Source organism: Notolabrus celidotus, chromosome 19 (genome assembly GCF_009762535.1).
Source record: "Notolabrus celidotus isolate fNotCel1 chromosome 19, fNotCel1.pri, whole genome shotgun sequence".
Lineage (NCBI taxonomy): Eukaryota > Metazoa > Chordata > Actinopteri > Labriformes > Labridae > Notolabrus > Notolabrus celidotus.
In genome coordinates, this window is record NC_048290.1 from 9657895 (window position 1) to 9679844 (window position 21950).

The following is a 21950-nucleotide window of genomic DNA, read 5'->3' on the forward strand; positions in this document are numbered from 1 at the left end:
ACAGCCTCACAAAGCTTACACAGAACATGACTTATATCAACTTCCTCTGTTCCAGTTTCATATCTAAATCCAACATGTGTCCAAATATCTGTTTACCAATTTGATGCTAACAGAAAAAAAATATTTGTTTTGCCACAGTGTCAACAGGCAGAGGAGCAATGTGCTGGATTCCTTTCCATTGAATAATTCATTTCGAAGTGTTCACTCAGGTTGTCCCTAGTGTTGCCATAGCTATTGAGATTTAATCACTGCTGTTGGGGGGTTTTGACCAATCAGAATCAAGTATTTATTACAGCTGGGCAGCAATAACAGTTAACTCACAGCTTACTGTAGATCATTTAACAAAGGGGTCATCTCCTTGGCAGCTTGTAAAAGCGCTACTTTACTGAGGTAACAGTGCTCTTGGCTGATTTGACAGATATGTCACATACTGTGTGGGCCAATGATAAATCCAAAAGACAATTGGACACTTAAGTATCCTTATTACTTGGCTCACATGAATACAGACATCAATTTAATATGAGTAAATTATGAGGCAACATGTTTCCTGTCCCTAGCTGCATCAACAATGTCCCTCACAACGCTATGTCTTGGCACTAATGGCTCCCATTAAGAACAATTGGCAAGGCAGTGGGGCAGGTCATTCTTTGAATTGATGGACTAGAGGAGAAGATACGAATACGTCTCCCACAAAAGCTGTCAACATCCTGTTCTTTTTATCTGGAGGGTAATTAGAGCAAGCTAAAGCCTGAGGCATGGCTGAAACAAAGTTTCTGTATGGGGGAGGCAGTGTCATATTTACCAGGCCAAACATTGCTAAAAACAAAGAACCAATCTAGAAATGGGCAATAAATCATGCATGTAAAGAACAAGCCATCTCTGCTCTCTTGACTTATTTGTTCTAGCTGCAAGGTACATTTTTTTTATAACTTTTTGTGTGAACCTGCAAGGTGAAACAGTTCCAGGTATGAGGACAAATGGTCTTTCAAAGAGCCTCTATCAAGAGGAACAATGCCGGGAATAGGGACACCAAGGCCCATTCCTGCAACTATGCACATTTAGTGAGTCCCAATGGATAAATGGGTCAGCCCAATGTGACTGCATGTTTAAAACAGTGGAGAACAGTAACTGCTGTTTCCAGGTGAGAAGCTAACAGCAGATGAGGTGATTTGCCTTCCATGAGAATGGTGAACTGCTACATGCAGACCACTTTAACAGATCTATAGTTGTACTTGGTCATATAAACAATCACATTAGCGACTTGTGTGCCTGAAAGGGTGTTATAAGTGACTATATCCTCTCTGTTTAGCACACATGTCGTGTTTTTATTGAATGTCTGAGCTCCACACGGACCGCCTATAATGGGCACAGTGCGAGGAGGCCAGAGTAGTGGCAGAAACGAAGATACAATTGATTAGGGGATAGGAGGAACACATGGACCCTGCTGGAGAACTCCTTGGAGATATAATCAGTTCTTTCACAAGCTAATCTTTACCGACACATCTACAGGGTTCATTTCTGTGAAGTTCAATCTTATCACAAGTGGATTGTTGGAATGATGCAAAAGATACATTATGCAAAGAGTGTAGCCTTGGAGGTAAATATGGAGATTAGGCTATTACTGGAACACAATGCATCTCCCAGCCCAGAGGCCAGTGAAAATGACCAGAGAGATTATTAATTCTCCTTGTAAACAATATTCATCAGTTGTTGCTAATCACTTTTGGCATTTCTGACGCATTTTTGTGAAGCCCAAAGTCAAAGCTGAGTAGAAACGCTCTGTAGGGCAGTAGCTGCAGTGGAGAAGGCTTGTGTGTGCTCATATAGGTTGACTTTGAGGAGACCTCAGTTGTCAGAATGGGTATGGAGACCACCAGGGAGCACCCTTAAGATAATAAATAAGCCCTTTGGACCAAACACAAGAGATTCATCAACATTGCAGCATTCACCGGGTCAGAAGAAAAGCATGAGGGGAGCGATGAAAGCCTTGGGTATTGTTAAGTTGTCATAGATTAAAATGCTGCTTCAATGTAGTGTGAACTTTTGAGCACTGCTGTGTGCTTCTCTTGGCTGGCTGCAGCTGTAAAATATCCAAAGATAGCTCCATGTCTGCCAGGCTTTGCTGCCATATTGGTCGAATGCCAATACGCTCAATCTTCCCAGCTGAATACTTGCAGATGATACATTATAGCGAGTCTTTCGCTGATTGCAGAGAGTAAGACTCGGTTGTTGTCTGAAGTGATGAGAAAGGCACAGAGCCACATGGCATGTTGTTAGCGAGCTGAAATGTGTTGGTCCACTGTTGGCAGCCGTGAAGGAAATGACTTCCCTTATGCTCATGAGAGCTGAAATTGAATCACTGAAAGTGAATTTGAGTTAGAGAAATTACATGTACAAAGAATAAATATTAAATAAATGAACTAATCCTTCTCAATATATCACTTTTAATTCCAAGTGGTTCCTTGCACATCCAGTCATAAATTAATTTAACCAATTTACTATCCCTGCTGTCACTAAGTCACTTTCACACATGAACTCCCCAACAATTCCAGGACATTAAGGTCATGGGGTTTGCTAGAAGTGATTTCCGCACACATTCCACAAAACAGGAGATTTTCTATTTATTTTTGTATTTTATTTAACCTTTATTTAACCAGATAAGTCCCATTGAGATCTTTACAAGGGTGACCTGGCCAAGACGTCAGCAGCACACATCAAAATAAATAGCACAACTCAACAACATGGAACATATATACAGACCGTATGTAGAAGCAAACAATAATTTAAGGGTGCAACTTATTTTCAAGTAAACTGCAATTTGTGATTACAAAACAACATTTAAAAACACAGGCACTGTTCTGGGGTCTGTCTTTCATTTAAGATGGACCTAAAGGTGTCCAGAGAGATAAGATCTGACAGATTCAAGTCCTTCTGGAGTTTATTCCATCTATCTCTGACCCAAACTCACAACAGGGAATGCTTTGTTATCCTGTGATGTGATCGTTGAATGATATCATTGTACATGGACAAGGATGTTTTCTACGACACAAATGAGCTCCATTCAAAGGAACGACATCATCCCCTGCGCATTTGCTCCTGGTGAGAGTTCCAAGCTATTACCTGGAAATTATCAGGAGTCCAATCTTTCTGTTGGATTTTCAATCTGCCTTTAAAATCCCTGAACAGTATTTTCCCCATGTGAGAATGCTACACACAAGCACTAAAAAAAACTCTCTCATAAGACGTTTGGGACATGGAATCAGATGACTCTTTTTTTTTTTTTATTTAACACTGGTACTATATCATGCATCAAGCTCTGACACAAAGAACTGTTCCCGTGCACCAATGCAGCATTATTTCCCCCCTAGATTTTGCACACTGTGGCTTCTGTGTTTTGACATCTTCTTGCGTTAGGTGATGGTGTGCCCTTTTCTGCACACCACTTGCTGTCACAGTGGACAAGGAAAAGCTTGCTCTGAGGTTACAAAAATTTGACACGTGTAACCTGCAGTCATGGTTGTAAAAAAAAAGAAAAAATCACATACTTTCGACATCGTCTTTTTACTTTTTCCCCTTTGGCTACGGAACCCAGTGATAAAACACACATTAGATTCCCATTCTCTGGAGTATCAGTGTGTGTTAAACATGTCACATTGCACACATAGCACAACTGATGTGAACTAGAGGCAAGAGATAGAAGTGTCACATAAAATATTGCTGCACTGAAGTGGTTATGTGTTTTAGACTTAGAGGCACATCACTTTATGTCTGGGTCAGTGGTTGAACTGCAGGTTTCTTCACGAGGAATTAAGAGGTAAACTCCAGAGTGATTCACTTTTGCCCTGCAGTGGACTCAGCTGAACCAGATTCATTTTTTAATGTATAAATTCTCCACCAAGCCAAATACATCAGGTTTTTTTCAAACCAAGGGAGGCAATAAGTTAAATCCTACACACAGAAGTATTCTAAGTACTATAGTGCTACATCTAAAATAGTTTACCTAATGTTCCAACATGTTTCTTGCATATTTATGTGGGTGCTTTGAAACTCAGTTTTAATATCATGTATGTTTTTATTATTTACAGCCAAATTTCCACAGACTTAACACTTTTGCTTTTGTTGAGCAGTTAGTTGGCTGAATCTAACATTCAAAATTCAGTGTAATGAAAACATTTTACCATGTAATCTTTTCAGGATATTTTTGTAGATATTTTCCTTGACTGACCTCCAAAGTAATTCAGATGAAACTTCTCCAACCGGAAAAAAACTTTCACAGAATGGAACTGTAAAATTGGCCTGTTTTAACACTGAAAGCTTGAAGATTACTGTGAACACTGAGCTTGACATTTATTGTAAGCGATAAAAGACTGCAGCTACGAAGTACCTTTCTTTCTCGACCACTCAAGGCATTTTACCTACACGACAGTCCCCTCATTTACACACACATTCAAACATACTCACACAATTTGAAACATATTATTTTGCCCAAGGATTCTCCGACTCCTGTGCACACAGCATGCTCAAAGAGAGCAAATAAATATAAAGCTACCAATACATGATTTATTTCTGCAAGTGATCTTCACTTGACATTCCAATTGTCATGGACACTTTTCAGTGCTGATTACTAGTTCACTGATGAATAAAAAGGAATGATGAACACTTTCAAAAACAAATCATTCAAACAAAAGTCATCAGTCTTTTAGAATCCAATTTAGGCATAAGCTTAGAACACTGACATTTGCTTCCAGCTAATCTATCTTTTCAGATGGCTCACTTAAATGTTACTGATGTATTTCTCTTTATTGATTTGAGGGTAGCGTTTAATTCATGGGAATGGACTTTAAATGTTTGTTTTTTCACTTACAAAAAAAGCACACACATTTGAACTATTCTATCTTTTAGTCACACAAAGCTGCTAAGTGAGGGGTAATGTACAATTAGCCGGTGGTTATATGAAACAGAATCCTGAAACAATGTCTTATCTCATCTTAATCCACCATGAGCAGAGCACTTTGCAGCATTTAGCTAGTTACAGCGGCAAGGAAAAACTTCCTTTCAAAAGTCAGAAACCTTGAGCAGGACCGGACTCATTTTACACAGACATCAGCCTAGACTAAACCAGCTAACATCTATTGGCAACAGATGAAGAAAATAACAGCAGCTCTTCTGTAAGACCCTCTTTACTGTAATTTATCGATTGGTATTTCCTTTTCACTCAACCAGCCCTGCAACAATGTCAAAGCACAAACCATGAAACGGTTTGTAGTTGCTTGGTGTCTGTTTTCTTCAATTTAGTCGACGTTTCTTTCACTTAGCTACTTGTGTCTTTCAGTCCCTTGCTACTTTCTGCGCTGATTTATCACTTTTTGTCTTTTTTTCTCTGCTTGTGACCGGTCAGTTTTGTGCTCTCCAAATCATTTGAAAGTAATACTTATAGTGTCCTCCATGTTGTTTACCAATTCTATCAGAAAGTAGTCTTTGTCACATTGTCAACAGGATTAAGAGAAGTCATAAACGAATGTGGCGTAACTCCTTTCCTTGAATTGATTCAATATGTGTGACGTGTGATCAGGTTGTCCTGAGCATCACCTTGGCGGGAATTCAGAAGTGATAACCATTGTTATGAGGTTTTGACCAATCGGAATCTAGTATTTCACACAGCTGAGTGATTAGTAATAAAGCTGGGTAATAAAGTATTAGAGGTACAGTATAAAATGGGTCACAGTTTGTCGTGATATATCATTTGGGTGACCAGCCGAACGATTTGTTCCTCTCCTTTTTTATTTTATCCTCTTTTAGGTCATTCATTTTAGTTTCATCGTCTACAGTGTCACTGCATTGGTTCAGTCTCACTGCTTTCATTAAAGTTATTTCAATCTTAAAAAAAAAAGCAATTATAAATACACAAAGGCCAAACGTCAAGAAGAGCTCATCAGCAACAAGTTATTGAACAATATTTACAGCACACACTGAACATTAACAGTTGAGTGGTGAGTTAATTTCCTTAAAAGTGGTGGGGATTAAAACTGAGCAAAAAGAAAGGTGAATAAGTGATTAAAATTCCTTGCGTGTTATTACAGTCATTTTAAATGAATGATTTTGTTGCTGCCAGTCTGTGTGTGGATTTGTACAGAGGAGACCATTCCCTGAGGTGTTTGCTTTGTGATTGAAATTTGAATATTGGGTCTGAAGTGTGTTACAATGCACCTTTGAAAATTTCACCTTGAAAAAGTTGTAGATCATTAAGCAGAACACGGTTATTTTCAATGGAATCTGCAAAACCTTTGTGAGTACATGGTTTTCAACAATACTAAACCTTCTGTACTCTTGCCTAATAGTTAAAAAACACACACACACAAAGAAGACAGTATCCAGCAGACAGACAAATAGCCTTAGGAAAACCACTTCAGTTTAATTTCAAAAGTTGTTCTGAGACTCTGAACCAAAACCTCCACGAGGTTAAAAGAAGAGGACCTCTTAAATGACTAAAGTAAAAGTGGTGTAGACTGTCGAGTTTGAAGGACAGTTGAAGAGAGAGAAACAAAGTAAGTCTGGTCCAAACTACATAACCAACTGATATTTTAGCAAAAAATACATTAAGCATATAAAACAACCTGAATCAGATGTGTACAGTTATACACATCAGGTGAAAATGGTTTAAGCTAATGGAGCTTAGTAGTTAATGGAAGTCTGTCCATGTAAATCAACAGTTATGGGGATAGGACAATCTTAAATGTCCATATCTTAAAGCTGGGGTTGGTAGTCTCGGAAAACTAGCATGAATTTGAATGTAGCATTTCCTCATGACTTCGTCTAACCCCTCCCCTCCTCCCTCGGAGCTCCTCCAAAATGACACCCCCCGCTCACATGCACGAGCGCCGCTGACTTGCGACCATATGATCGTGACTGATTCAAAACCGGTCCTCACAATAACATTATCATAGTGAAAGTTAAAAACACGAAGAAACATGGTTATTGTTAGTACTCACAACTGTCACGCTAGCATTATCCAGTTGTACTGGTGACATGATATCAGGAGAAAAGTTATAACACATGTAATACTGTAACAGCCAAGCGGCAAACTCCAATCTCAAACCATGAAGCCAATGCGGAGTGTTATAAACTGCAATACATCGAAAATCCGCTTGAGGCTGGCTGCAGAAACACCGGAAACCACATAGATATGAATGGGAAAAAGACGATCTTTGCAGCAATAATAAACATGTTTACAGCCTGGTTCAAAAAACGGCTTGGCCCTACAAAGCTCATCTCTCTAATGGCACACACTGTACGGGGGGTGAATTTTTCTAACTTGATCGTTAAGAAGATATTAAGATTACGTAAGAGTTTTGCCCAAAACTGATGTGACTCCCAGTCGAAACACAGCCATTGGCTAAGAGGCTCACACTACGTCACACTCTGCCTAGTTGAGTTCCGCATTACCAATATGGCTGCTGCCATGGATTTGCTTCAAAACAGCTCTCAGGAACAGATGGATGAGGTCACGGATACTACGTCAATATTTTATACACTCTATGATAATAGCTCTACTGTTTGTTAAATGTGTTCAGTGTTGATGTTCTTAATTCCTACAGTGTTGACAGTCAGTGAAGGCATCAGGAGACTGAGGTGTAGAGAGTGCGAGCGGGAGAGAGGAGAGACAAGAGAAGTTATTCATTCATTCAAATATTGATTGTTACTGTTGTTGGTTGGCGTGATCACGGCCGACAGTGACCGGTTAGTAAAACTCAACGTGTTCACAAATCAGCTCGTCATCCCTACAGCGTCCAGACGGACGCTACAGTACATATACATTTTCTGTAGGACTTACTAATTGTCATTCATTCTTCTGCTTGTCAGAGCCCCCGTGGTGAGAGCTTTTTAGACTCTGATCCGGACTACAGTCCTGAGCAGAGCACCTTATGGGGTCAGAGGGGACAGGCCCGAGGTCGAGCGAGAGGGGCAGTATATAGAGTCAGAGGACGCAGAGGCAGGGGGTACACGCCGGGGAAATGTACGCGCAGGAGACAGGCAGAACGGCAGGACGGGATAGATTTGAATAGTTTAAAATTTTGGCACCCAAAAAAAGGTGATTGGTTGGTGTTTTCCCAGATTTACTCTGGCTGTAGATAGCAGCTTTTTTTCCACTCTTTTTTAAAAACACTTTATGTATTGATTGCCATCAGGACATAAAGATCATTTTAACCAGTATAAGAAAAAGTGTATCTAAATCTGACTACTAAACCCAGCTTTAATTTCAAGCAATCTGATGTTATTAAACAATATGTCATAGGAGACTGTCATTGGGGTAGGTGTTAGGTTCCCTTTTAAATGTTCCTCGTGTGTCTCACACAGGTACCGGCCAGAGGGCTTTCTGTTTTTATGCTCCTAGGCTGTGGAACTCTTTGCCTCTGGACATGAGAACGGCGAGCTCTCTGGGTGTTTTTGAAAGTAACTTAAGACTTACCTTTTTAATCTAGCTTTTAATGGGAAGTAATTTATTTTAGCCCTGGACTGCATTATCAGTATCATTATTATTATTATTTTTATTATTATTTTATTATTTTATTATCATTTTTATTATTTTCATCATTATTATCTAAACCATTGTTTTAACATGTATTTATTTATCTTATTTATTTATTGTGTTCACCTGATCTCGTTAACTCTACCTTATTTTTAACTTTTATTTCCACTCTTACTTATTTTATTAATTTTACTGTGTTGATTTTCTTTTCTTTTTTAAGTATTTCTTCTTTTTTCATGCCTTCTATAATTCTACCATTGCTGTTGTTTTCTTACTGTCTGTTACTCTGTGAAGCACTTTGGGCTACATGTTTCTATGTATGAAAGGTGCTATATAAATAAAGTTGAGTTGAGTTGAGTTGAGGTATGGGGGAAGTGTAACTCAATGAGTGGTTTTAGAAGGGTCATATTGGACATTTTTGGAGGTTAAAAATCTACAGTTTTTGTATTGATTTAGGAATAAGCAGTAGTTAAATGAAGATACAATATTTGGTTTAAAAGGGTTGAACTCGCTATAAGCAACAAACCAATGTATAGTGAGCAAGTGGTTATGAGAATTTGAATTCTGACAGGGTGATCAGGAAACTGAACCTGGTGTATAGAAGAGGTTGCACCAGTGGGGAAGCAGTGGGGTCTTGTAATGTTCACTGAAACAGAATGCGTTTTTGCCACAGTGTCAACAGGCAGAGGTGAAATGTACCAGAGTCCTTTTCGCTTCCACACATTAACTTGATATGAAGTGTGTGCTCAAGCAGTCCCAAGTTTAACTTTTGCAGTTGAGAATTAATCACTTTTGTTATTATGAGGTTTCAACCGATCAGAATAAAGCATGCTTAAACACAGCCTGGTAATAAAACTTAGTAAATCACTTCTATCTGCACTTTCAAATTCTCGTCTGATTTCCCTTAAAACTATAAGAAACATAATTAATAAAATCTTCTTCTCAGTATCCATCAGAGCTATTATAATTACTCTTTTATGTGGTACATACGCTTAAAGACTAGCAAATGAGCCTGAGGCTTAAAACTTCAAAAACATGAGTGTTGTAGGAGTAGAATTTAAGCCATACTGAGCAGCACTGACATAGAAATGCTTTATTAATGTCACAGGAGAACAGTTACCCCCTTTGGTGAATTACTTTCCTAATAATTCTAAACTCTAGAAGCTTCATGTCAGTCTATTCACCCGGTTATTTTAATTAGCATTGATTTTGTATTCATGGTACGATAACATGCATAGAATCCAAAAAGTGACTGAAACAATTAAAGTGGGAGCAATTAAAATGTAACTGGCTTGGACTTTAATGTAATAATTGAAAGTGTCCCCACCCACAGTATAGCATTATGCCTGCCAGTTCCAGGGTCTAGTTTAAATTAATTCCCGCAGCCCCTTGATTCCACAGGAGCTACAATTGCCTCAAATGCATTGATGACCCATCGCTCTGATGATCATATATCACTGGCGACTGCTTAATTATAAGGACGCCATTTCAAGCGTGTAGGTTGGGCTGTATCTTCATGCATATCTATCAGGACAGAGATAAGAAAAGCAGTCCCTTCACTTTCTGTGAGCTCTGGATTATTAAATGTCCTCAGGCATATGCTTGGTTATAATAAAAGAAGACAGTTTAAATTAAAGTTTGTTATTTGTTCTGGTTTTAAGTCATTTTATGATGTTTGGTGGTTTTCTAACTAGTTGATTCAACATAATGTCCAAATATTCGCTGAAAAATGTCTAATTTCCATTTTGTGTTGTCTTACAGACACCCAGCTCTCAGGGAATGGATGATTATGTTCAGTAACGTGGCATATGAAAGGCTGTGAACTGCCAGCCTTTATTGCATCTCATTTTGGTAAAATACTACCTGTCCTCCCAGTGAACTCAAACATGCCATTCCTTTGAAAAATCCTCCCCAGTGCTACACACAATATGACTGATTGCAGTTTCCCCTGGACTCCATATTCAAATTCCCCACACTACATTATATCATTCCCAGTGCTGATGAGAATGAAATGCAATTATATCTCACCTATAATTCTTTTTTTTCCCACAAAAAAACTGTCCACATTGCAGCATGCATTGTGCATCATGGATGGTTTCCGGTGTAGAGGTTGTATTGAGTGGGGGAAATTGCTTTTTTCTCTGTGATCTGTCTTTTCTGTGGGATGGGGGTTTTGTTTAGAGGCTGCTTCACTACATCTCAGAGGTCTGATCAAACCCACTGCTGTGACTTCCTTCTGGAGGCGACTCGCCTGGTGTTAGACATTAATAATTTCATGAATCACATTATTTTTTTCCCCTCTCATTTTCCTTCTACAAGACTGCAGAAGTTCTTTCTAAAATGGTTCTAAGTCTATCAATCATCTTTACCTTTGAAAGTGTTAACAGATTTATTACTCTGTGTAGGTGTGTTTGAAGAAGTGTGAGTGTAGGCTTCATATTTTCTGCTAAACTGACTGTGATGTTCCCGTTTTTGCAAATGTAAGATAAAAAAAAGATGTAGCTAAAGTACTAAATTTTACATAGCAGAGAGTCTGCAACTGAAGTGACACAGTGATAGACTGCAGTGAACTGCAATGAAGTATTTCACTGATAACGATAAAAAGGATAGTGCCCTACCAGTGCTTTACAATCTCAGTTTGGCTCCTGATAGAACATCACTCAAGAGGTACGAATCAAAAAGAGCAGAAAGTAAAGCAGTCTGACAAAAAAACAAATCAAACCTTTCCTAAATTTGACAGATGCCAGAGTGTGTGATGGTTTCAGGCAAAATGTGCATCAAACATTTCAGATGAAGGCCCCCAGGCATAGCTAGTGAGCAGGCGTGTGTCCAGAGGGGTGGCCAGGTTTGGCGTGGGCCCCCCTGAGAATCTGATTGGCCAACCCAAGGTGCAATTTAAAGTCCTAACCAATGATTTTTGAACTACCAGACCAAAATGGAAAGTTTAGGAACTCCAATTAGTAAGTATTGCAATTGGGCATGCTAGTGTGGTTCGAACCCAGGCTGGGGTCTTTTCGTGTGGAAAAAAACAGTGGTCTGGCTTTCTCCTATTGAAATTCAAAATGTGGATCTACCAGAATGTACTTAAAAGGAAGTTGAACTAAACATGTTTGGTTGGTGGAGCATTGGTGCAATGGTTAGCGTTGCTGCCTCGCAGTTAGCTGTTTCAGGGTTCAAGTCCAGACTGGGGCCTTTCAGTTTAAAACTCCAGCTTTCTCCCACTGGAATGTAGCCCTTTTAAACAAACAAAAAAAAAAAACATTGCACATTTCATTGCAGTGCTAACAGCTGGCAGTGTGGCGGTTAGGACTGCTGCCTTTCAGTGAAATGATTCTAGGTTCAAATCCCGAACAAGGGCATTCAGTGTAAGATGGCATTGACATGGTTTCCTCACACTGTAGCCTAAAGTGCTTAGGAACTGCAATAACAAAATGGTGAAATGAAAAGATCAAAGGTCAGCACTGCCAGGCAGACCTTTGGTGTGGTGGATAGTATGTACTGCTGCCTTTCAGTGAAAAGATTCTGGGTTCACATCCTGCATGTAGGATTCAAACCCAATGTGAGGTGGGAATGAAACACTTTGCTCACACTGTACTTTGAGCTGTGCTTCTTAACTACTATATCAAAAAGGTGGAATAAGGAGTGTGGTGGTAAGAACTGCTACCTTTAAAGGGAAATTAGTCTGAGTTTAAATCCAGTGCAAGGACAGTGCAAGTTGAGGCAGCAAGAGGGTAGATAGAACACCACTGTAATGGGGTTTTGACCAATCAGAATCAAGCATTTAATACAGCTGGCTAATAAAAACGTCTTTAAAGAAGATAATGCTTAACAAGTTCCTGCTTGCAATGACACCTCTGTCAAACATGATTCAGTACCTACAATGAAAATGTACTCTATGAAGCATGAGCGATGTATATACGGCATCACATGAACCACTGCCCTAATTAGCTTAATGACATGCCATTAAATATAGTTTAACAGTGTAGGTGTGCTGTAACTAATGCTTACCTCTAAAGGCTCGTTTCTTTTCAACGTTCACCATCAAAAATAAACTGCCTCATACTGCATATGACAGGCAGCAAGTGGCTCCTCTGTAAGTGAACCAATGCAACAACCCACACTCCTTTGATTCTTTATTTTCTCTCCTTTTGAAGGCTGTTTATGGAGGAGTTATGTTAGTCATAGCTGTTTATTAAAAGTTGTACACAAGAGAAGATGTGTCACAAAAGTGTCTTGAGAAATGATCATCACTGTGTAAAGCTTTTAGGTATGAGGTATATCTGAGTACAGTATCACTTATGAAGAATGGTTTGCTGGGAATTCAGTCTAAATTTAGGCTTTAGCACCATCGCAGTGTCACAATGTTAAGTCTAACCAGGTTGCAGTTTAGAATAAATTTAGTTCAATGGAGTAGAGCATGTAATGTACTCATACAAACAGAGATTTATTTTTCAGTCTTTGAAAGTATTTTTTAAAAATAAACCAACCTTTGACCAGCGTTTTGAGAAAAATCATGCAAACAAATACTGAAAAACAGCTTAATTTTGAAGGCTTTGCTTGAAGCATGGAGTAATAAGGCATTGAAAGAGTGACTAAAGAGAGAAATGATACCTTCCTTAAGGTAGTAAACGTGTATTTCTCAAGACAGTGCCAACAAACTGGCATGCATTTTTGTCAACAGAATATGTCACTGGTCAAGCATTCCCTTGATGATAGTTAAAATTAAGTCACGGGTGTGTGATCTGTGGAATTTGTAAAACTGGTGTACAGCTTGTATGACAGTGTAAATTTACTGTTCCCTCAAAGTAACTCAACACAGCCATTAATGTCAAAACAACCAGCAACAAAAGTGAGTACACCCCTAAGTGAAAATGTCCAAATTGGGCCCAAGGTGCCAATATTTTGTGTGGCCACCATCATTTTCTAGAACTGCCTTAACCCTTTCTGGCATGGAGTTAACCAGAGCTTCACAGGTTGCCACTGGAATCCTCTTCCACTCCTCCATGACGACATCCCGGAGCTGGTGGATGTTAGAGAACTTGCGCTCCTCCACCTTCCGTTTAACGATGCCCAACAGATGCTCAATAGGGTTTAGGTCTGGAGACATGCTTGGCCACTCCATCACCATTACCCTTTAGCAAGGTAGTGGCCCTCTTGGAGGTGTGTTTGGGGTCATTATCAAGTTGGAATACTGCCCTGTGGCCCAGCTTCCGTAGGGAGGGGATCATGCTCTGCTTCAGTATGTCACAGTACAAGTTGACATTCATGGTTCCCTAAATGAACTGTAGCTCCCCAGTGCCGGCAGCACTCATGCAGACCCAGACCATGACACTCCCACCACCATGCTTGACTGTAGGCAAGACACACTTGTCTTTGTACTCCTCATCTGGTTGCCGCCACACACGCTTGACACCTTCTGAACCAAATAAGTTTATCTTGGTCTCATCAGACCACAAGAGATGGTTCCAGTAATCCATTTCCTTAGTCTGCTGTCTTTAGTAAGGGGTGTACTCACTTTTGTGAGATGCTGTAACTCGTGTCCCAAGTGTTTAACCAGGCAGCAGAATCCCTCATTTTCCGGACCATGATTCTAAGAACCTTCTCTTTTTCCACTCTTTCAAACCTTGACTTTGAAGTTTCCTGTGTCTTGGTGGTAAAGCTGTCAACATTTTCTACTTTGTTTCAGTTTTGTTCACCACCCCCCAAAACATGAGCTTTGCACATTTTGCAAGTTGCAGCTGGAGTTGCTGGCATAATAAGCGTTACATACTTCCAAACTGCTGAGCCTCTGTTGTAGGAAGTTCGCTCTATGCTACATTAGCTCTCTACCTAGCAAAATACAAAACCTAGCGACAGGATAATGACATAGCACGCGCACATGGTTGCGGTTCACATGGAATAGAATAGAAATGAATCGAATCAATGTGCCCCACGGATCATCCCCTTGTCACCAATACCTGATTTAGCTTTTTGATTCAGTATCTAAGTGATACCTAATGTCTGGATTTGATTGGTGCATACCTAATGCGAACCCTGATTGAAACCTTGATTTTTGGAAACATAACCCACAACAGTAAAAGAGGAGAAAAACGACTCAAACACAGACCTGCAACATTGTTTGAATGAAAAGCTTGTTCAAAAATATTTAAATAAATGAATATTGTTGTCGAAAAGGACAATTGATGGATAATGAGGGAAAGTGACGCATTGTAAAATCTGCTTGCTACACCAGTCAGCTGTCATTTAAACCTGTGTTAAAACAGACACCTGTCTCTGTCTGCCGGAGCAACGGAGAGACAGAGACAAGCGCTGTGGAAGGACAGAGAAAAGCAGACAGAGTTGGGAAAATGATTGCCTGAGTGAGTGAGAGAGTGAAAAACTGACAGCTCAATGCCAAAAGAATAGAGTGCTCACACTTCAGTCTGGGGGAGAAGTGACAGCACCAGACATTGTGATGTTCACTGAAAGCGTCAGGAGACACCTCGAGGCCTCGAGGCCAAACCACCACACCTTCTGTCCTCTCCAGCTTGCTTCGATGTGATCTGGTTTCCCCTCCTTCTTAGTATTTTGTCTATTTTTATACAGATGCCAAAACAAGGTAAGAAAAAGACACCTCCTGACAAACACAATGAGCTCTTTTTTTCTTTTTTTTTTTTTTTTGCAAAATTGAGTTTCCCCTGCAAACCACTTTGCATCCCACCTCCACCCCAGCACCTCATTTTAAGCTGTATCTGATTTTACTAGTGTCATATGTATTTTCACTGACGCCTGCTCTGCTCTGTACCCCAGGGCCTTTGCTGCTGCTCTCCCTGCCTTGGGGAGGTGTGCTCTCCCAAAGCCTTAGGCTTTGGCATTCCACTTAGGCAAGGCAAGGCAGCTTTATTTGTACAGCGCATTTCATACAAGAGGGCAACTCAATGTGCTTTACATTAAAACATTAAAAGCATTGGAAACATTCAGACAGGTATAAAAGAACATAATTAAAATGACAAATATAGTAAAACAGAAAAGAAAAGGAAAAGTAGAAATATATTAAAAATTACATTAAAATTAGATTTGTTTTTTTGTTAAAATGAGCTAAGATAGGAGGGCAGTGGCAAATAAAAAATTCTTAATCGTTGATTTAAAAGAGGGGAGAGTTGGAGTGGACCGACAGCTTTCAGGGAGTGTGTTCCAGATATGTGGTGCATTGAAGGGCAGGGGCTCCCATAACAGAGCCATACCACCAAATATAACTTATGCATGCAAATAATACATTTTTTTGAGACTGGTCCTGTCCTTAACTATTTTTAAAGCCGTTATAATCAATACTTTTACACTGACATTGGGTACCCCGACTACTTGCAATTTAGCTTAATCTTAGAGTTGAAGATGCAGCAATATTTATCACCACACTCTGCAGTTACCAAGAACCTTGGCATCTCTAAACAAATTCATTAATGCAAGCAGTGAACTCTAAGTTAATATAAGTGTTGAGGGGTGTTGTGAAAAAGCACAGACCAATGCCACAATACAATTGGGACAACAAAACATGCTTACCATGTGTTTTGAAAATGTAACAGCTTTGTATTTACGGACATAGAGCGCAAAAGAGCGCAAAAGAGAGCAAAAGAGAGCAAAAGAGAGCAAAAGAGCGCAAAAGACAGCAAAAGAGAGCAAAAGAGAGCAAAAGAGAGCAAAAGAGAGCAAGTGTTTACAAGCGAGTGACAGAGCGTTTGGACTGAGAAACTGTTTTACGAAGGATTGATTTCACTGTTTGGCTACTGACGATTTTATTCCAAAAATGTAATTTAGACTTATTCAAAAAAATGTTACTTTACTCTCAACATTTCAAATTCTTTTCAAAAGTGCATAATGAAAGAAATCTTCCTCCGCTCACTATTTTTTCTCATCCCTGGCCCTAATTCTCCTCTGGACACATCACCAATCCCCAGGCTGCCTTAGCTTAAAGAAGCATTTCAACATCTTTAAGATAGTTTTGAATTGAAGGTTCTCCATTATAATATAAAAGGTGATAATAAATCTTTTATTTTTTCATGCTTTTTTTATTCAGTCTGTTGCCACAAGGTTAGCAACAGAACTTTTGAACTTTTGAGCTTTAAAATGTGAGCATAAACCCACGGAAAAATCTTTTACCATCAAGGTTGTACAAGAATACAAGCTTTGTTGCTACTTGTCAGAAAGTTGAAAGTTATTGTGAAGTTATTTACCTGCAGTGAAGCAAATTTTTTGATGAGCAGTACTGTATTTTGTTTCCTGTGCTCTGCTAGGCTGCAGGGCCTCTTTAATAAAGGATATAGGTTGAAGATGAAAGAGTTGGGAGCATTAGGGAAACAGCAGCGTCTAATTACACAGACATGGGAGAGATTATCGAGCAGAGGAGAGGGAAAACCAGTAAAATCATGATCATTAATTATAGTAACAATCAGAATAACATCATCATTAATAACTCCAACAGCAGAATCAACAATAGAGACATGCTACCATCTGTCTTCTGTTGTAGTATGTTCTACTCTGAGTCTCAGGAGCCTTCAGCGTTGGGAACTATGTGAGAGACACACTCAATCATGGAATGGGCAGCATTTTACCCGGCCAACACATGGACTGATCACCACATTCACACTAACATATGGTCATTTTAGAGTTGCTAGTCCACCCAAGCTGCATGCCTGTGAACTGCCAACACAAGGAGTAGCTCCAGTAAATAAAATGTATGTAACAAATGGTCAAATGTGAGTGAAGACTATGAGATGGAACGCAAAGAAACATGTTGAAGGGACCAGTATTTAGTGTTAAAGGAAACTAGATTCCTTTTGGATTATTATTTTTTTGTTTCAGATTAAATTTAAGCTATAAAGGACCTTGATACTAAATAAGGGAGAGGCTTATAGCATTGGGAGCAGTGTTAATACATAAAGCTAAAATAAATATGCTCAAGATATTTGCATATCAAAATAGGAGCCACATAAATAATTGGTCAGGGCAAGATGAGGTCAATTTTGCATTGCATTACAATTGCAGAAACAGTAATGCATTCAAAGAAATAACACAGAAGAAACACACTGTGTCATTATAGATCCTGAGCTATACAACCATCCACAGCTGTTTTGTAAATTTGGTTAAAACACACAATGTAAAATTTATTTGCTCTAATTTCTACTATATTTTAGAATCAAATTCTCCCTCCATTTTAACAACTATAAGCCACTCCTGAGGTAACTAGTAAGATACATCACCCTTTGATTCCTACCTCCACATTACAGCACCCATTGTGAGGAAGTTCCACACACTTGCTCTACAATTGCAACCATCCCTGTTCAATTTAAATCTACTTCTGTTGCTGATTAACTTTGCACAAAATTTGGATTTCGATCATTTAGAAACATTGAGTCATTAACAGCAAACCTTCTCTGCATCTAATGTACTGTGAAGACTGATTTGTTCAGAGAAAAAACTCAACTTTTGTAACTTTGAAAACTTTCTGCTGATGATGAAGGAGAGATCACATAAACATGTAGTGAAGCAAGCAGTGTGTGGGTTTGTGTATAGGTGGGAGCAAGGTGATCACATTGAAGTAAGCCTTAATAAGAGTACAATTAAAATGTAGAAGTTGATAACCATCCAGAGGTAGTCATGCAGTATGTCTAACTGTAATGCAATGCTTACCACATTATAAACATATGCATTTAATTAATCACAAAGCCTGTAGTTCATTTCATTATTATCTTAATCACTTAGCAGCACTAATAATCATATATAATCTTTATATTAAACCCAGAGTTTGCACCTTTTCCACTTTATCACTTTAATTAGAAAGTAGATGCTGCTGATTAAAGATTAAAACACATCTCAGCGACTCACGGGGTGTCCGTGATAAACACTAAAATGTGTTACACTATAGTCTATATAAATGTTTAGTTTATTGTTATGTATTGGTATGATTAGATTTCACAAAGTTATGATAGTGTCAAGTTTTGAACTGAAGTACTGATTCTAAAAACTGCAATTCTGACATCAACTGGTTTCACAACCCAACAGTTCATGTCTTACATTGTGCATTTTTTGTTCCCATATATCTAATTTCATTAAAATTGAGAGCCTATAAGATCTGGGATAAATGGTGCTACTGTATAAATGCTGTGGTTGAATGCCACACTGTATGAGTGATTCATTAATGATGAACAAACAAAGCTCACAAATTATACGCTCACACTATATGGTCCAAGTTTTAAGCGTGACCTGAGCTACACAGTGTATGTGTTAAACTGGGAAAGATCATTGACACCTGTGAATAAAGATTCCTTTAACCTTCATAAATGGAAGTTGAAGTCAAAGAATACGACTTCAATGATACATTTAGAGTACCATCATCGCCTCTCTGACATGTCTCTGACAGAAACTGAAAATGTAGAAGCTTCATAAAAGTAGAACCTATATTAAAGCCCTTGCATCAGATTGCACCGGTGGCCCTGGTGTGATGGCTGACTGGTGTATACAGTATATGTGTGCATTTTGCCGCTGTGCTTTACATGCCATCATGTTGCCCAGATGCAAGCAGGAAAGAAAACCCCTGCAGTTTGGGGGATCAGCACATGGCCCTACTTTCAACTGCCGAACCAAATTTCAAACACACCAGAAATTCATCTGACCGGTCAGAAGCAGCTGACTGGGCTGTGATCTCCAACTTCAAAATCCGTCATGTGACTCAAAAATTGGGTCAGAATTGGCTTCTTTTTGCACAGTGTATGTCTGGTCTGTGGGTTTTCTGTATGTAGCAACGTACAGTATTGTCTTAAAGGTACAGTGTGCAGTATTTTGAGGCATTTAGCAGAACACACTTGGTTGAATTGGAATATAAGATTCATAAATATTTTTCCATCACCTGAATATAAAAACCATCTTGTTTTGTTAACTTAGAATAAGCTTTTTATATCTACATAAGAGCTGGTCTGCTTCCATGTAGGCCGCCATCTTGCACCGCCATGTTTCTACTGTAGCACAGAATGGACAAACTAGTATCTTTTGCATTTTTATTTAGTGAGTGGCTGTGTGCACGGGCTGGAAGATGAATAAGAAGGAAGTGGTTGTTGTGCACTAAATCATTTGTTTTTATGAAGTTTGACAAGTGGAGCATCACACTTATCATGCATCACAGGAGCTCTTGTCCTCAAAGGCCACCGGCACTTTACGTGAGGGGAGAGCAAGGGAGTGTTTCAATCTAAAATCTAAGTATTCAGATTTCTACACACTGTAACTTCAAACTTCCCAAACTGTTTTACCCTTAATGTTGTTTTAATCTTTGTTTCAATGTTTTGAATCCATGCTGATGATGTGATTGTATTTTAATCTGATGATTTTAAGGTTGTGCTTGTTTAATGTTGAAACTATGTTGTATGTTATTCCTAGTCATGCACATCTCTCCTGATAGAGACGTCTCTAAACCCAAAGAGACAAACCTGGTTGGGCTAAAGTTAAAAAAAAATAAAAATAAACTCACAGGTTGTCAAGACTGGGATTTCCAGCTGCAGTGTCAATTTAACACAGAAAGTGACATAAACCAAATGACGGCAATATTTATTCATCATGTTTAATTCATATTTATGTCAGATTGCACTGCATAGTCACGGCAGTGTTATGCACAAGCCCTCAGATAAAGTGTCACCAACAGCGCTCTGAGGGTGATGGAGGATGAGGTGGAGCTGTGAGCAGGAGAGGTGAGAGGATTCAAGAGAACGTGGAGGTGGAGAGAGCGAGGAGATGGCGCACGGAGGAGAACCGGGGGAGAGACAGAAATAGTGAAGGTGGTGGGATGTGAAAGGAGAGGTGAGGTGGAAAAAGTCAACAACAGAGTAGGTGCAAAGAAAGAAAAAAAAATGACGAGACCTGAAGACTCAAAAGTTTGAATTTCAAAAGTAGGTGAAGGTTATGTGGAGAAAGGGAAGACTGGAGGAGCAGGAGGTGGAGGAGGGAGATTGACAATGAGTTAACAGGAAGAGATGACACACTTTAAAAGCATCTATGATGGTGAGATGATGATGCAAAATGCAAGCAGAGTAAGAGGATTGTTAATTAAAGCATATAAGGAAGGTTGCAGGGGGGATATCGACAGTTCAGTCTAGAGAGGAGAGAATATTTGATTCTTTAGAGCAGGAATGTGTAGGCGGTGAGTTATCGCTGCACTGTAGTGTGTTTCATGTTAGTATGCCTATTGAGAAATTCAGCCTTGGCAGATTTAAAGTTATAGTATGTTTTTTTGCACTTGTAGGGAAGCCCTGAAAACAAACACATACAAGAGAACAGCCAAAACTCTGTATCTCAGGATTGCTACCATGGCTGGTTTTAGGGGTGAATCAGATCACGAAAATCACGGTTCAGTTCGTACGACAGTTTTGACTCAAAGATTGAATCATTTAGGATAAACACCTTTCATACATTCAAGCATGCAGCCCAAAGACTTCACAAAAAAAAAAAAAGGAGAGACAGAAAAAAAAATTGGCTAAATGATATAGAGCAAGAGGAAAGTAATATGATATATTTAAGAATAAAAATAGAATAATTACAATAAAATCAATAAAATAAAATCAGACAAATACCAAAAAACAAACAAAAATAACATAAAATAAGATAGAATAAAATTAAAATGTTTAGCAATTGTAATAATGCAGTTCAGGGCTAAAAAAAAAATACTCAAAATTAAACGCCAAATTAAAAATTTAAGTTGGGGCATAAAATCAGAAAGCTCTCTGGCCGGCATATCCCCCTACTATACTACTTTTTAATCAATCAGTATAATATGGAGATACATTATTTATTAGGTGATCAAAAAACAGCATTACCAAATTAATTGCCATGCCATTAAGGTCTGAAATTAATGGGGTTTTTTTTGTATTAATCACACTTTTTTGGCCCTTTCGGCACACCATAGTTAAGCTGCCGCAGTGTCTTCCTGCTTCCCCGTGTTATAATGGAAAACATCACTGCACTTTTCCCATATTGCTCAGGTGAATGTGTTCAACCAATTGGTGTTTTTGAAACCAACTAGCAAGGGTGACCCCATTAATCATCCCCAGTTCTGTCCCTGCAGAGGGGACCACATGTACTTTGTGCTACATATGCTTTAACGCAACACTCTGTCCTGCCTCTTTCCATTTGAACTCTTGGAGTTTTCAGTTTTCAGACTCGTTTCACCATAACCAGGTTTCTACTCCATGGTTGGAAATGCCACTCTCCAAAAGCCCTTATAGCATTTCATCGACAGGGACTTTGGTAATATAGCAAGAGGTGATTGACTAGTTAAGCTCTGCAGCTGTAGCCATGCAGCTCCCCGGGCTGGTTTGACATTTAAACATCTCCTGCACCACACTTTTTGTTCAAGAAAGTCATCGCTCTGTATCACGACCAAGTCTGATGCTTCTTGTGAATT

The 21950-nt window shown here is 39.0% G+C and overlaps 1 protein-coding gene across 1 annotated transcript in view; it reads right to left on the reverse strand.

Moving 5' to 3' along the window:
• LOC117830879 (astrotactin-2-like) overlaps positions 1–21950 on the reverse strand; it is a 484162-nt gene that overhangs the window by 288570 nt on the left and 173642 nt on the right. The gene's annotated exons all lie outside the window — the stretch shown is intronic.